The 11,342-nt window shown below is 40.8% G+C and overlaps 1 non-coding gene across 1 annotated transcript; it reads left to right on the plus strand.

Moving 5' to 3' along the window:
• The first annotated feature begins 10,261 nt into the window (after nucleotides 1-10,261).
• Nucleotides 10,262-10,369, plus strand: LOC112768919 (small nucleolar RNA R71). The gene has a single exon (XR_003186294.1). It is a non-coding gene; the product is annotated as a small nucleolar RNA R71 (small nucleolar RNA).
• Nucleotides 10,370-11,342: the final 973 nt, after the last annotated feature.

Below are 11,342 nucleotides of genomic sequence, written 5' to 3' on the forward strand. Positions count from 1 at the left end.
CTTTCTGCATAATGCTAGCTTCAAGCATGTAGACAAACTAGTTAACTATTCTGCTGTTTTCAGTTTTACTGCTTTTGAAAAAGAAAAAAAAATTTATCACACATGGTTAATTTGATGTATGAAAATCATTGGCAAGGTACTAAGTTTGGTGTTCCCACACCAAAGTAAGTACAAAGGCCCACAAATAAATCATGCATGCTAACCATTTTCCAAGTGCTTGGGGAACAAGCAACTTTCAATATCATTGCAGAGGTCCATACAAGCTTTTGGAAGGATTAAGCATCATCAACCAAAGAAATAAAAGAGGAATGTGTGGATCAGTGATGATGATGATGAGGAGTAAAGCAAGCAAACTCCAAAAGGTTGTATTGTTAAGTGATTATCTTACATCAAACACTGCTATGATTGAGAGTGGTTTAGTTTCCCTGATTATCTGTCTGTTTAGCATGATTTCTTTTCTGTAATTCAATAAGCAAGATGCTTGACCATTCACAACATTTTTCTCTTCAAAACTTGTTTGCACTCAATGTTCAAAAAAATTGCATCACATGAAAGTTCTTTGAAAAGAAGGATTGAGGAATTAAACAATTTTGAGGCAAGCAAAAGATTAGGAGAAGTGGTGGTTCTAGTTGTATGATTATGTATTGAGGTTGCATGCTTGTGAAAACTTGCATGGGAGCTCATAGGCGGGACATGAAGTTCAAAGAAGTATTGTGGAGATTCTCAAAAATTTATTGATCCAAGAAGCAGCAAACAAAACAAAAGAAAGAAAAAGAAAATACAAAAGCAAAAAGAACATGGCCCAAGGCTCTGAGCATCAATTACTAGGCAGAAAAAGAAAGAAGAAACAAAACTCAAAGAGTTGTTAGCCTAGTAAATGCTTGTGGTTGAGCTGTGTCAAGGAAAGAGGCTTGAGCAAGTAAATCTTTAGGGGTGCTTTAACACCTAATACCTTAAAACCAACTGGTTTAGGAGTATTGATTGAAAGCTTATCTAAAGAGCCGCTTTGAGACATGACACTTAGAGTCAAGGCCAAAGCACAGAAACTATAAGCTGCTTCAAGGTGACTACATATAAAGAGATCTCCATGATACCATTTGGATGAAAATCCTAAGACCTAAGACTCCCAATATGTGAGGACTAGTAAGCACTGAAGCCCTTGCATGAGCATATGATTTAGAATTTACCCCACTGTTACTTGATCACTTCACTCACAGGACCTTACAATTTATTCTTCAATCCGTCTTAATTGAAAGAACCTTTGAGCAAAATTCATTCCTTGCTTGGGGACAAGCAAGCTTTAAGTTTGGTGTTGTGATGACAATTCATCTTAGCCTAGTTTCACTAGCCTTTTTCTTTTGTTTTCAATAGAATTATGCACTTTCTTGAGCCAAAAGCAAGCCAATTGGGTAGATTTTCATGTTTCCTTTGATTTAATCAACCATGTATGAATTCATGCTATTTCATGAGGTTTTGTGCTATAATTGTCACATATTATGAAAGAATGAATATCTCATGATTTTGAGCATAGCTTTAATGTGTTTGGTTGATTAATGATAGGTGAAGAAAGCTTGGAGAAAGGTTGATACAAGAAGGAAGGGCTAGGAGGAAGAGAGAACAAAAAGTTTAAGCAAAAGTTTGCCTCAAACTTTAGCTCAAACTTTTGGATTAATTATGAACCAGGAAGTAAAAGCTGGAGCAAAAGTTAGACCCCTAACTTTTTGGCTAACTTTTGGCATGAAAAACACTCCCTGGATGCACAAAAAGTTTGCGCCAACGTTAGACCCCTAACTTTTTGGCTAATGTTGGCGCATGAAAAATACTCCCTGAACTAGCAAAAGTTTGCGCCAACGTTAGCCTCTAACTTTTTGGCTAACGTTGGCGCCATGAATAACCAAGGGGAGGCCAACGTTGGAGCAAAAGTTAGACCCCTAACTTTTCCCCAACGTTGGTATCAGCAAAACAAGGGTGCTGATGTGAAAAGTTGGAGCAAAAGTTAGACCCCTAACTTTTACTCTAACTTTTACTCAAGCTTTCATGATTCCAACCCGGTTCAATTCGGTTCTTCTCCAAACTCCAAGAGCAATCAACCAAGGCCTCTCTCAACCCAATTCCACCAAGAGCAAAGGCCCAATTGATGGCTTGAAGACCATTTGAAGAAAGTGTATAAATAGATTTGAATTTAAGTTTTAGTGGAGCTCCCCTTTTAGTTTTGCAGAATAGCTTTCTTTTCGGTTTTGCTTGGAGCTCACTTTTATTTTTCTTAGCATTGTTGTTTTAATTCAAGAGAATTTGGGAGGAGAATTGATCTCTCTTCTTCCTTGTTCTTGCCCAGCACTCTTTACTTTTCTTGTCTTGGATTTTGGGTGGAGAGTTGAAGAAATTTTGTTTCAATCTCACCTTGGGATCTTGTTTAATTTTCTGCTTAATTGAACTTCAGTTTCGGTTCATTGTTCTTCATCTACTTTCTTTGCAATTTAAAATCTCCTTTGCAATTGTTCTTGTTGGATCTAGGAAGGCATTGAGATCTAGACTTGGTTTTCTAGTCTCTTGGGTCCTGAGATCTGAATTCTCAATTTACATCCTCTGTTTACTGTTTTCATGCTCATTTTACTTTTCTGTTTTAAGATCCGGTTTGATTCAAGACATCCTTTACTTCTCTCTTTGTTGCAATTTACTTTTCCTCGTTTAATTCCTGCAAATCCAACTCCCAATTCCCTTTACAATTCAAGCCATTTACATTTCTTGCATTTTAAGATTCTGCAATTTACATTTCTTGCGTTCTAAGTTTCTGCCATTTAATTTCTTGTTCTTTAAGATTCAACACTTTAAATTTGAGTTCTCTTTAATTTCATGCCAATTACCCATTCCCTTTACTTTCTATGCAATTTAAATTCTACAAATCACAAATCTCTCAACCAAATCTTGATTCGCTTGACTAAATTAACCACTAAACTAAAATTGCTCAATCCTTCAATCCCTGTGGGATCGACCTCACTCCCGTGAGTTATTATTACTTGATGCGACCCGGTGCACTTGCCGGTTAGATTTGGGTGTTTCGGAGGAATTCATTTTTCCGCGAAAATATCCCATCAGTGTCTCTAGCTCTGTAGGAGACTCCGGCTGCTGAGACAAGATCTGAGACCAAGGCGGGGAAAGGTAAGTTGCCCGCAATTTGTACGTGTTCCATAGCATTCTGGATATGTCTTGAGAGATTCAGAGGTTGGTTTGTAAGGATGCACCATAGTAGAATAGCCATGTCCGCAGTGAAGGAGGACTCATGAGTGCTCGGAAAGACGTAATGGGACATGATCTGCGCCCATACGCGAGCCTCCAAGGTAAGTGCTGAAGCCAAGATTCCCTTAGGGCGGGTACGGTGGTATCCGTAGATCCAACGGCTGCCAGGTAATGCGATGACTCCGAGAACAGAGTCCCAGTCGAATTGGTATCTCTTGCGCTGAAGGGCGGCTTCTTGAAAAGCGTCCATTCCTACTGGAATAGGGGGAAGACTCAGAGCTTGCTGAATGGCCTCTTCTGTGATGGGGACTTGCTTCTGCCGGACATAAACAGACTGCAGGGTCGGCATGTAGAAGTTGACCTACCTTGGCTGTTTCCGTAGGAAACCCTATTGTCTTCGCTCAATTTGCGACTCAACAAAGGTGGCAATATTGGACGGGAGGATAAGAAGGTATTCATTGTTATAATTCCTTTCTGCCAGGATAGGGAACATCTGCTCACAGTAGCGATTGGGAAATCGCACAGTGTCCTTTGCTGGAAAGGCTTTCTCCTTTTTGTCAACCTTTATTATCTGCTTAACTCTTTTTGTTGAGGGCTTGACTGCGGGTGAAGAAGGCTCTGCCACTAATGCTCTTTTAGTTCCTCTTCTTGCTGGTGGTTTGGAAGTTGCTTTCTCCTTTCCTTTCTTGGTGGCCATCCTGAAAGAAGGGAAGAGAAAGTAAATTAAATTCAAAGAGATATACAGCAAGGAAGGAAACGAAGAAGAGGGTGAATGATGCACAGTAAAATGTAGATGACATTAACACATGCTCTCGAGTACATATGAAAAGTCATCAATGGAAAATAGCTAGTGCAGATAAAAACAAGTGAATGCAAGGTGTTTATTGGCATGCTGGCAAAGGGCATGAGTAGCATAGACCAAGCATTACTTCGTAACAAACCATCACGTTTGTATTGACAATTGAATTCAATTAATAAAATAATAAGGAGAATTTGTGAAAAGCAAGCATTGAATAGTAGAGTAAAGTAATGTAGAAAAGTGCATAGAGCTATATAGGCTTTTTCACAAACACATGGCATGCATGGTAAGTAAGATATAAAAAGTATGAAATTGAACATGCATGCAATCCCTTAAAAATAATAATAATTGTCAAATAAATTGTAACAAGTCACAAGCATATAATGAGGGATAATGACTCAAAAAATTTCTAGCACCATGTAAAAAGGGAAAGAAGAAGATGAAAAATAAAATAAAAAAATGAAAAGAAAAAGAAAATAAAAATGTATATAATATAATAAGAATGATGGAAAAGAGAAGAAGGAAGAAGAAGGTAAAACCTTGTTAATGGTGGTGAGAATGATAGAGAGTGAGAGGTGAGATAGAAGGGGGAAGGGGGAAGGAAGAAATAAGGAGGGAAAAGAAAAATTAGGATTTGGGGGAGAGGAAGATAAGATATGTGGCAATTTTAGGTTGAGCTGTGCGGCGCATGCGACGCGGCCGCGTGGGGCACGCGTTCGCGTGGGTGCGCGTTAGGTAAGGGGACGCAATCGCGTCGGTCACGCGGTCGCGTGACCCATGTTACGCTGCTGGCGCGAGTGCAGCCTCACTCCAGCACAACTCTCTGTTCAATTTAATTTAATTGCCAAATTGGGGTGACGCGATCGCGTGGGTCACGCGACCACGTGAGGGTGCGTCAGAAAATAGATGACGCGGTCGCGTGACAAGGATTGTGCCTCCAGCACCAATCCAGCATCATGCTCGCACAAAATGTTGATGTGCACCCTTTTACGTCGAAAACTCAGGGCACGCGGCCGCGTGGGGCACGCGGTCGCGTGGGAGGCCATGATTCCCATGCGACGCGAACGCGTCAGGGACGCGGTCACGTGGGTCGATTTGTGCCATTGGCACGCCTCCAGCCATGCTCCAGCCAGACTCTCTGTTCATTTATTTGTTTTCTCCACCCCCTTTGTGACGCGGACGCGTCGCTGATGCGATCGCGTCGCATGGCAAAAAAATTTTTTTTTTGTAATATAAAGACATGTAAATGAAAGATCACGAAAGCACTAATAAAGAGAAGAGTTATGAAAGAAGAAAAACTAAAAGTGAAGAAAAGAATGATCTTACCGCGGTGGGTTGTCTCCCACAAAGCACTTTGCTTTAACGTTCGTAAGTTGGACGCTCCACTAGCTCAATCGGCTACTATGTGGGGATCTTCCAGGCGGAAGATCTCAAGCTCCTTATTTTTCTGCACCTTCTCACCATGGTACAGCTTCAGGCATTGTCCATTAACCTTAATAAGTTCAGAGCTTGAAGGATGGCTTAGGTGATAAACTCCGTACGGTTCAGCCTTCTCTACTCTGTATGGACCTTCCCATTTTGATCTCAACTTACCGAGCATGAGCCTTAGTCGAGATTTGTAAAGGTGGGAAAAATCTCCAGGTTGGAACTCTTTCTTCTTGATGTTTTGATCATGCACAACTTTCATCTTTCCCTTGTAAATTTTGGAGTTCTCATAAGCTTCTAGGCGAAGGTTCTCCAGTTCCTGCAGTTGCAACTTCCTTTCAGCTCCGGCGTTCTCAATTCCCATGTTGCACTCCTTAACTGCCCAGAAGGCTCTGTGTTCTATTTTAACTGGGAGATGACAAGCTTTGCCATAAACCAAGCGGAAGGGACTCATCCCAATGGGTGTCTTGTATGCTGTTCCATATGCCCACAGTGCATCTTGTAGCCTGGTGCTCCAGTCTTTTCTATGAGGCTTTACTATCTTTTGCAAGATACGGTTAATTTCTCTGTTCGACACCTCGGCTTGCCCATTAGTTTGGGGATGGTAAGCGGTTGCAACTTTATGGATTATCCCATTCTTCTTCATCAATCCTGTTAGTCTCCTGTTACAAAAATGAGTGCCTTGATCGCTCACGATCGCTCGTGGTGATCCAAAGTGACATATAATATGGTTTCTCACAAAAGAAACAACAGTGTTAGCATCATCAGTGCGGGTAGGAATTGCTTCCACCCATTTGGAAACATAATCCACAGCTAACAATATATAAAAATATCCATTAGAATTTGGAAATGGACCCATGAAGTCAATGCCCGAAACATAAAAATTTCACAGAAGAGCATATATTGTTGAGGCATCTCATCCCTCCTGGATATATTACCAAATTTCTGGCATGGGGGGCAAGATTTATAAAACTCAGCAGCGTCTCTAATAAGAGTAGGCCACCAGAATCCGCAGTCTAAGATCTTTCTAGCTGTTCTTTGAGGGCCAAAATGTCCTCCACTCTCAGATGAGTGACAGGCCTCTAAAATGGACTGGAATTCTGAATGAGGCACACAACGTCTAATTATCTGGTCAGCGCCACATCTCCATAAATATGGGTCATCCCATATATAATATTTAGACTCACTTTTCAGCTTGTCTCTTTGATGTTTAGAAAAATGTGGAGGAAATGTACGGCTAACTAAATAATTAGCAACAAGTGCATACCAAGGGATTACCTCAGATACTGCTTGCAGGTTATCAAAAGGAAAATTATCATCTATAGGAGTAGAATCATCTTTAATATGTTCAAGGCGACTCAAGTGGTCTGCTACTAAATTTTGATTACCACTCCTATCCTTTATTTCTAAATCAAATTCTTGTAACACAGTATCCAACGTATAAGTCTTGGTTTGGATTCCTTTTTAGCTAATAGATACTTTAGAGCTGCATGGTCGAATACACTACTACTTTAGTACCAAGTAAATAAGCTCGGAATTTATCCAGAGCAAAAATAATAGCAAGAAGCTCTTTCTCAGTAGTAGTATAATTGGACTGGGCAGTGTCTAAAGTCTTAGACGCATAGGCAATAACAAAAGGGTCCTTACCTTCACGCTAGCCAGTGCTGCTCCTACGGCATGGTTGGAAGCATCGCACATGATTTCAAACGGCTGGCTCCAGTCGGTCCTCTCACAATTGGGGCTTGAGTTAGAGCAGTCTTCAGCTTATCAAACGCTTGTTTGCAATCCTCACTGAACTCGAACTCAATATCCTTCTGCAGTAATCTGGATAAGGGAAGTGCCACCTTACTAAAGTCTTTAATAAATCTCCTGTAGAAACTAGCATGGCCAAGGAACGAACGGACTTCCCTCACAGAAGAGGGGTAAGACAAACTAGAAATAACATTTACCTTTGCTGGGTCTACAGAAATGTCATTATTAGATACCACATGTCCTAATAGAATCCCTTGTTTTACCATAAAGTGGCATTTTTCGATATTCAATACAAGGTTTGTATTAACACATCAATCTAATACCCTAGATAATCCCTCTAAGCAAAGGCTAAAAGAATCACCATAAACGCTAAAATCGTCCATAAAAACTTCCATACAGTCCTCAATAAGATCAGAGAAAAGACTCATCATGCACCTTTGGAAGGTAGCTGGTGCATTGCACAAGCCAAAGGGCATTCTCTTATAAGCATAAGTCCCAAAAGGACATGTAAAAGTAGTCTTTTCCTGATCCTCAGGAGCTATATGAATCTGGAAATAACCTGTGTAACCATCTAAAAAGCAGTAATGTAATTTACCTGACAGGCGATCCAGCATTTGATCAATGAATGGAAGTGGGTAGTGATCCTTACGGGTAGCTTGGTTGAGACGCCTGTAATCAATGCAGACTCTCCAAGCATTCTGAACTCTAGTTGCTATGAGCTCTCCATGCTCACTCTTCACTGTAGTGACTCCAGATTTCTTGGACACCACTTGTGCTGGGCTTACCCATTCACTGTTTGAAATGGGATATATGATACTTGCTTCCAATAGTCTGTTCACTTCCTTTTTGACAACTTCCAAGATGGTGGGATTCAATCTTCTTTGGGGTTGACGGAGAGGTCTTGCTCCCTCTTCTAAAAATATTCTGTGCTCACATACTTGAGGGTTGATTCCTACTATGTCTGCCAAACTCCACCCAATTGCCTTCTTATGCTTCCTCAGTACATCAAGTAACTGCTCTTCTTGTTGAGAAGTCAGTTCCCTTGCAATAATAACCAGAAGCTTCTGCTCATCCTCAAGATAAGCATATTTGAGATGTGGAGGGAGAGGTTTTAATTCTAACTTTTGATCATGGGCGGGCTCTGGATTATCTGGGGCTTGTGAAAATGGCGAAGTGCTCCCATTGTCAGTTAAGAGGGTCCCCACACCTGGACCTTGTCCAGTGTGCCTCTCTTCAAACTCTTCCTTTTGAACTTTAGCCACACTTTCGTCTATGACATCACACTGGAAGATAGAACGATCTCTGGGGGTTGTCAATGACTCTATTCAGATTGAAGATTACTATGCGGCCATCTATTTCAAAGGAGTATGTTCCTGAAAAAGCATCCAATTTGAATTTTGATGTCTTCAGGAATGGTCTTCCAAGAAGGATTGATGATGGCTTATCTGAATCATTGTGGGGCATCTCCAAGATATAAAAATCAGTGGGAAATGTGAGCCCTTTAATGTTCACCAAAACATCTTCAGCAACTCCAGCCACTGTAACAATGCTTTTATCTGCTAACACAAAACGAGCTGCCGACCTTTTTAAGGGAGGGAACCTCAAAACATCATATATAGACAAAGGCATTATACTGACACATGCTCCTAAATCACACATGCAATCATAAATTACTACACCACCAATAGTACAACTAACTATGCAAGGACCTGGATCACTACATTTTTCAGGTAATCTTCCCATTAAAGCAGATATAGAACTACCTAAAGGAATAGTTTCTAATTCATTAATTTTGTCTTATGGATACATAAGTATTTTAGAAACTTTGCATATTTAGGTACTTGCTGAATAACATCAAAAAGGGGAACAGTTACCTCAACCTTTTTGAATATCTCTACCATTTTAGGATTGGGTTCCAGCTGCTTCCTGGGCTTCCTTGCAAGTTGTGGAAATGGAATAGGAGTAGTGTTGTCTTGGTGTCTGCGCCTTTTGGTGCTTCCTTCTGTGGTTGAGTTATCTCTTCTTCAGCTATGTCCAGTATATCCTCTTCCTCTTCAACATCTTCGATTTCTACCACCTCTTCAGTGAGGCGTATTCTGGTGAGCTTGGTTCCTCCTGATTCCTCTCCTGCAGTGCGGTTCCGGACCTCAGGGTGATAGCATTAATGCCTCCCTTTGGATTGAGTAATGGTTGAGAGGGGATTCCAGTGGTGCTTGAAGGTTGGTTACTGGAATTTTGTGCTGATCCAAGCTGTGTCATAAAAGCTTGCAGAGTAGAGGTGAGACGATTCAGACTGGCGTTAATACTATTCATGATGTTACTTTCCATGGTCTGTTGTCTTTTCTCAAAAGATTGTAGTAGATCTTCATTAGAAGATAAAGAAGAATGAGTAAATTGAGAGGTTTGCTGCTGATTGTTCTGTGGTCCTTGGTTTTGCCTCAGGTGAGGTGCTCTGTAAGGTTGATTTTGCTGACTGTTGTTGTTATTTTTCCACCTCTGATTTCCCTGATTATCTCTGCCTCCCCTGTTATTGTTGTCCCTCCAATTCTGGTTTGAATTGTCCTGCCATCCATGGTTATTATTTCCACTTTGATTGTACCCTTGGTTGGGGTGGTCATAGAAGTTGTGAGTGGATGCCACCATGTTGTCTTCTTGTTGGAGCTGCGGGCATTCATCAGTGTAATGGCTATAATCAGCACAGATTCCGCAAATTCTTTGTGGGACTAGTTGTTGGTTTTGCTGTGGTGGAGGAGGTTGAGCTTGCTGAGCTTGTTGATTCAACTGCATTTGTTTCAGCAAGTTGGTCATTTCACAGATGCTTTGAGTTAGAGCAGCAGTCTCTCTGCTAGAAGATACTTCTGTAACAGCTTTTGAACGGCCTTGCTTTTATCTGTGGTTCCTAGTGGATTCAGCTAAATCACTGATCAATTGCCAAGCTTCATCAGTGGTCTTGTACTTCTTCATAGACCCATTGCTGGAACTTTCCAGTATGGTCTTATCTTGGGGCCTCATAGCCTGTGTAATATAGCTAAGTAGTACGATCTTGTCAATCATGTGATGGGGGCATGCTTCCAGAAGATTATTGAAGCGCTCCCAGTATTCAAAGAGAGTCTCATTGTCATCCTGAACAATTGTGGAGATATCATTCCTTAGCTTATCAGTAACTTCAGATGGAAAGAATTTCTCCAGAAACTCCTTTCTGAGTGTATCCCAGTTGGAACATTTGCTAGAGGTTGAGTGTAGTACCACTCTCTTGCTTTTCCCTCAAGAGAAAATGGAAAAGCTTTCAGCAGAATTGAAGTTTCATCAGTGCCATCACGCCTGACAGTAGAACAGGCTACCTGGAAATCTCTCAAGTGCCTGATAGGCTCTTGAGCAGGTAGGCCATGAAACTTGGGCATCAAATTTAGCAGGGCGGGCTTGATTTTAAAATCTATAGCTACCGCTAGATGATGCGCTTGAAACGGTTGCATTGTAAAATCAGGGGCTCCTTCCTCCTGGATGGTAACTCTCCTAGCTGCCATGTTTTCTGTGCGTAAAACAACCAAATCAGTAGAACGGGGGCTGGTTTCTTCCTCAGATTCACTTTCAGATCCTTCCTCAAGCGGGCTAACTGACGCTGTTCTCGCCTTATTCGTGAAATTGTCCTTTCAATTTTAGGATCGAATATTACAAGCGCGGCTCAAGAAGTGAACGCGTCATTTGACGGAAGAAACATGCAGCTCATAGTAGCAAAATAAAATAAAATGCAAATAAATAAATTCTAATTAATAAAATTAGCACTCTATTGCAACTCCCCGGCAACGGTGCCAAAAATTGATGAGACGCAGAAGTTGGTGAATTAAAAATGATTAAAATGGTTACGTTGCAAGTATAGTTCTTAACTCACCGAAAATCTGCCTATCAATTTAGAAATATGTCACAGAGAGTTAAATTAAAAATTACTGGGAGTTTTAAGTCCCAGGTCGTCTCCCAACGAGTTGCAGAAAAGTGTGCTATCTTATTAATCAGATGTTCCAAGAAGTTGAGCTAAGTAAATTGGAATGTAAATTGAGGAAATTTAAATAATATGAATAAAAGCCTTGACTGGGAGTTGATTGGTTGGAATTTCTACTATTGATGGAGTGAT

Source organism: Arachis hypogaea, chromosome 17, assembly GCF_003086295.3.
Source record: "Arachis hypogaea cultivar Tifrunner chromosome 17, arahy.Tifrunner.gnm2.J5K5, whole genome shotgun sequence".
NCBI lineage: Eukaryota > Viridiplantae > Streptophyta > Magnoliopsida > Fabales > Fabaceae > Arachis > Arachis hypogaea.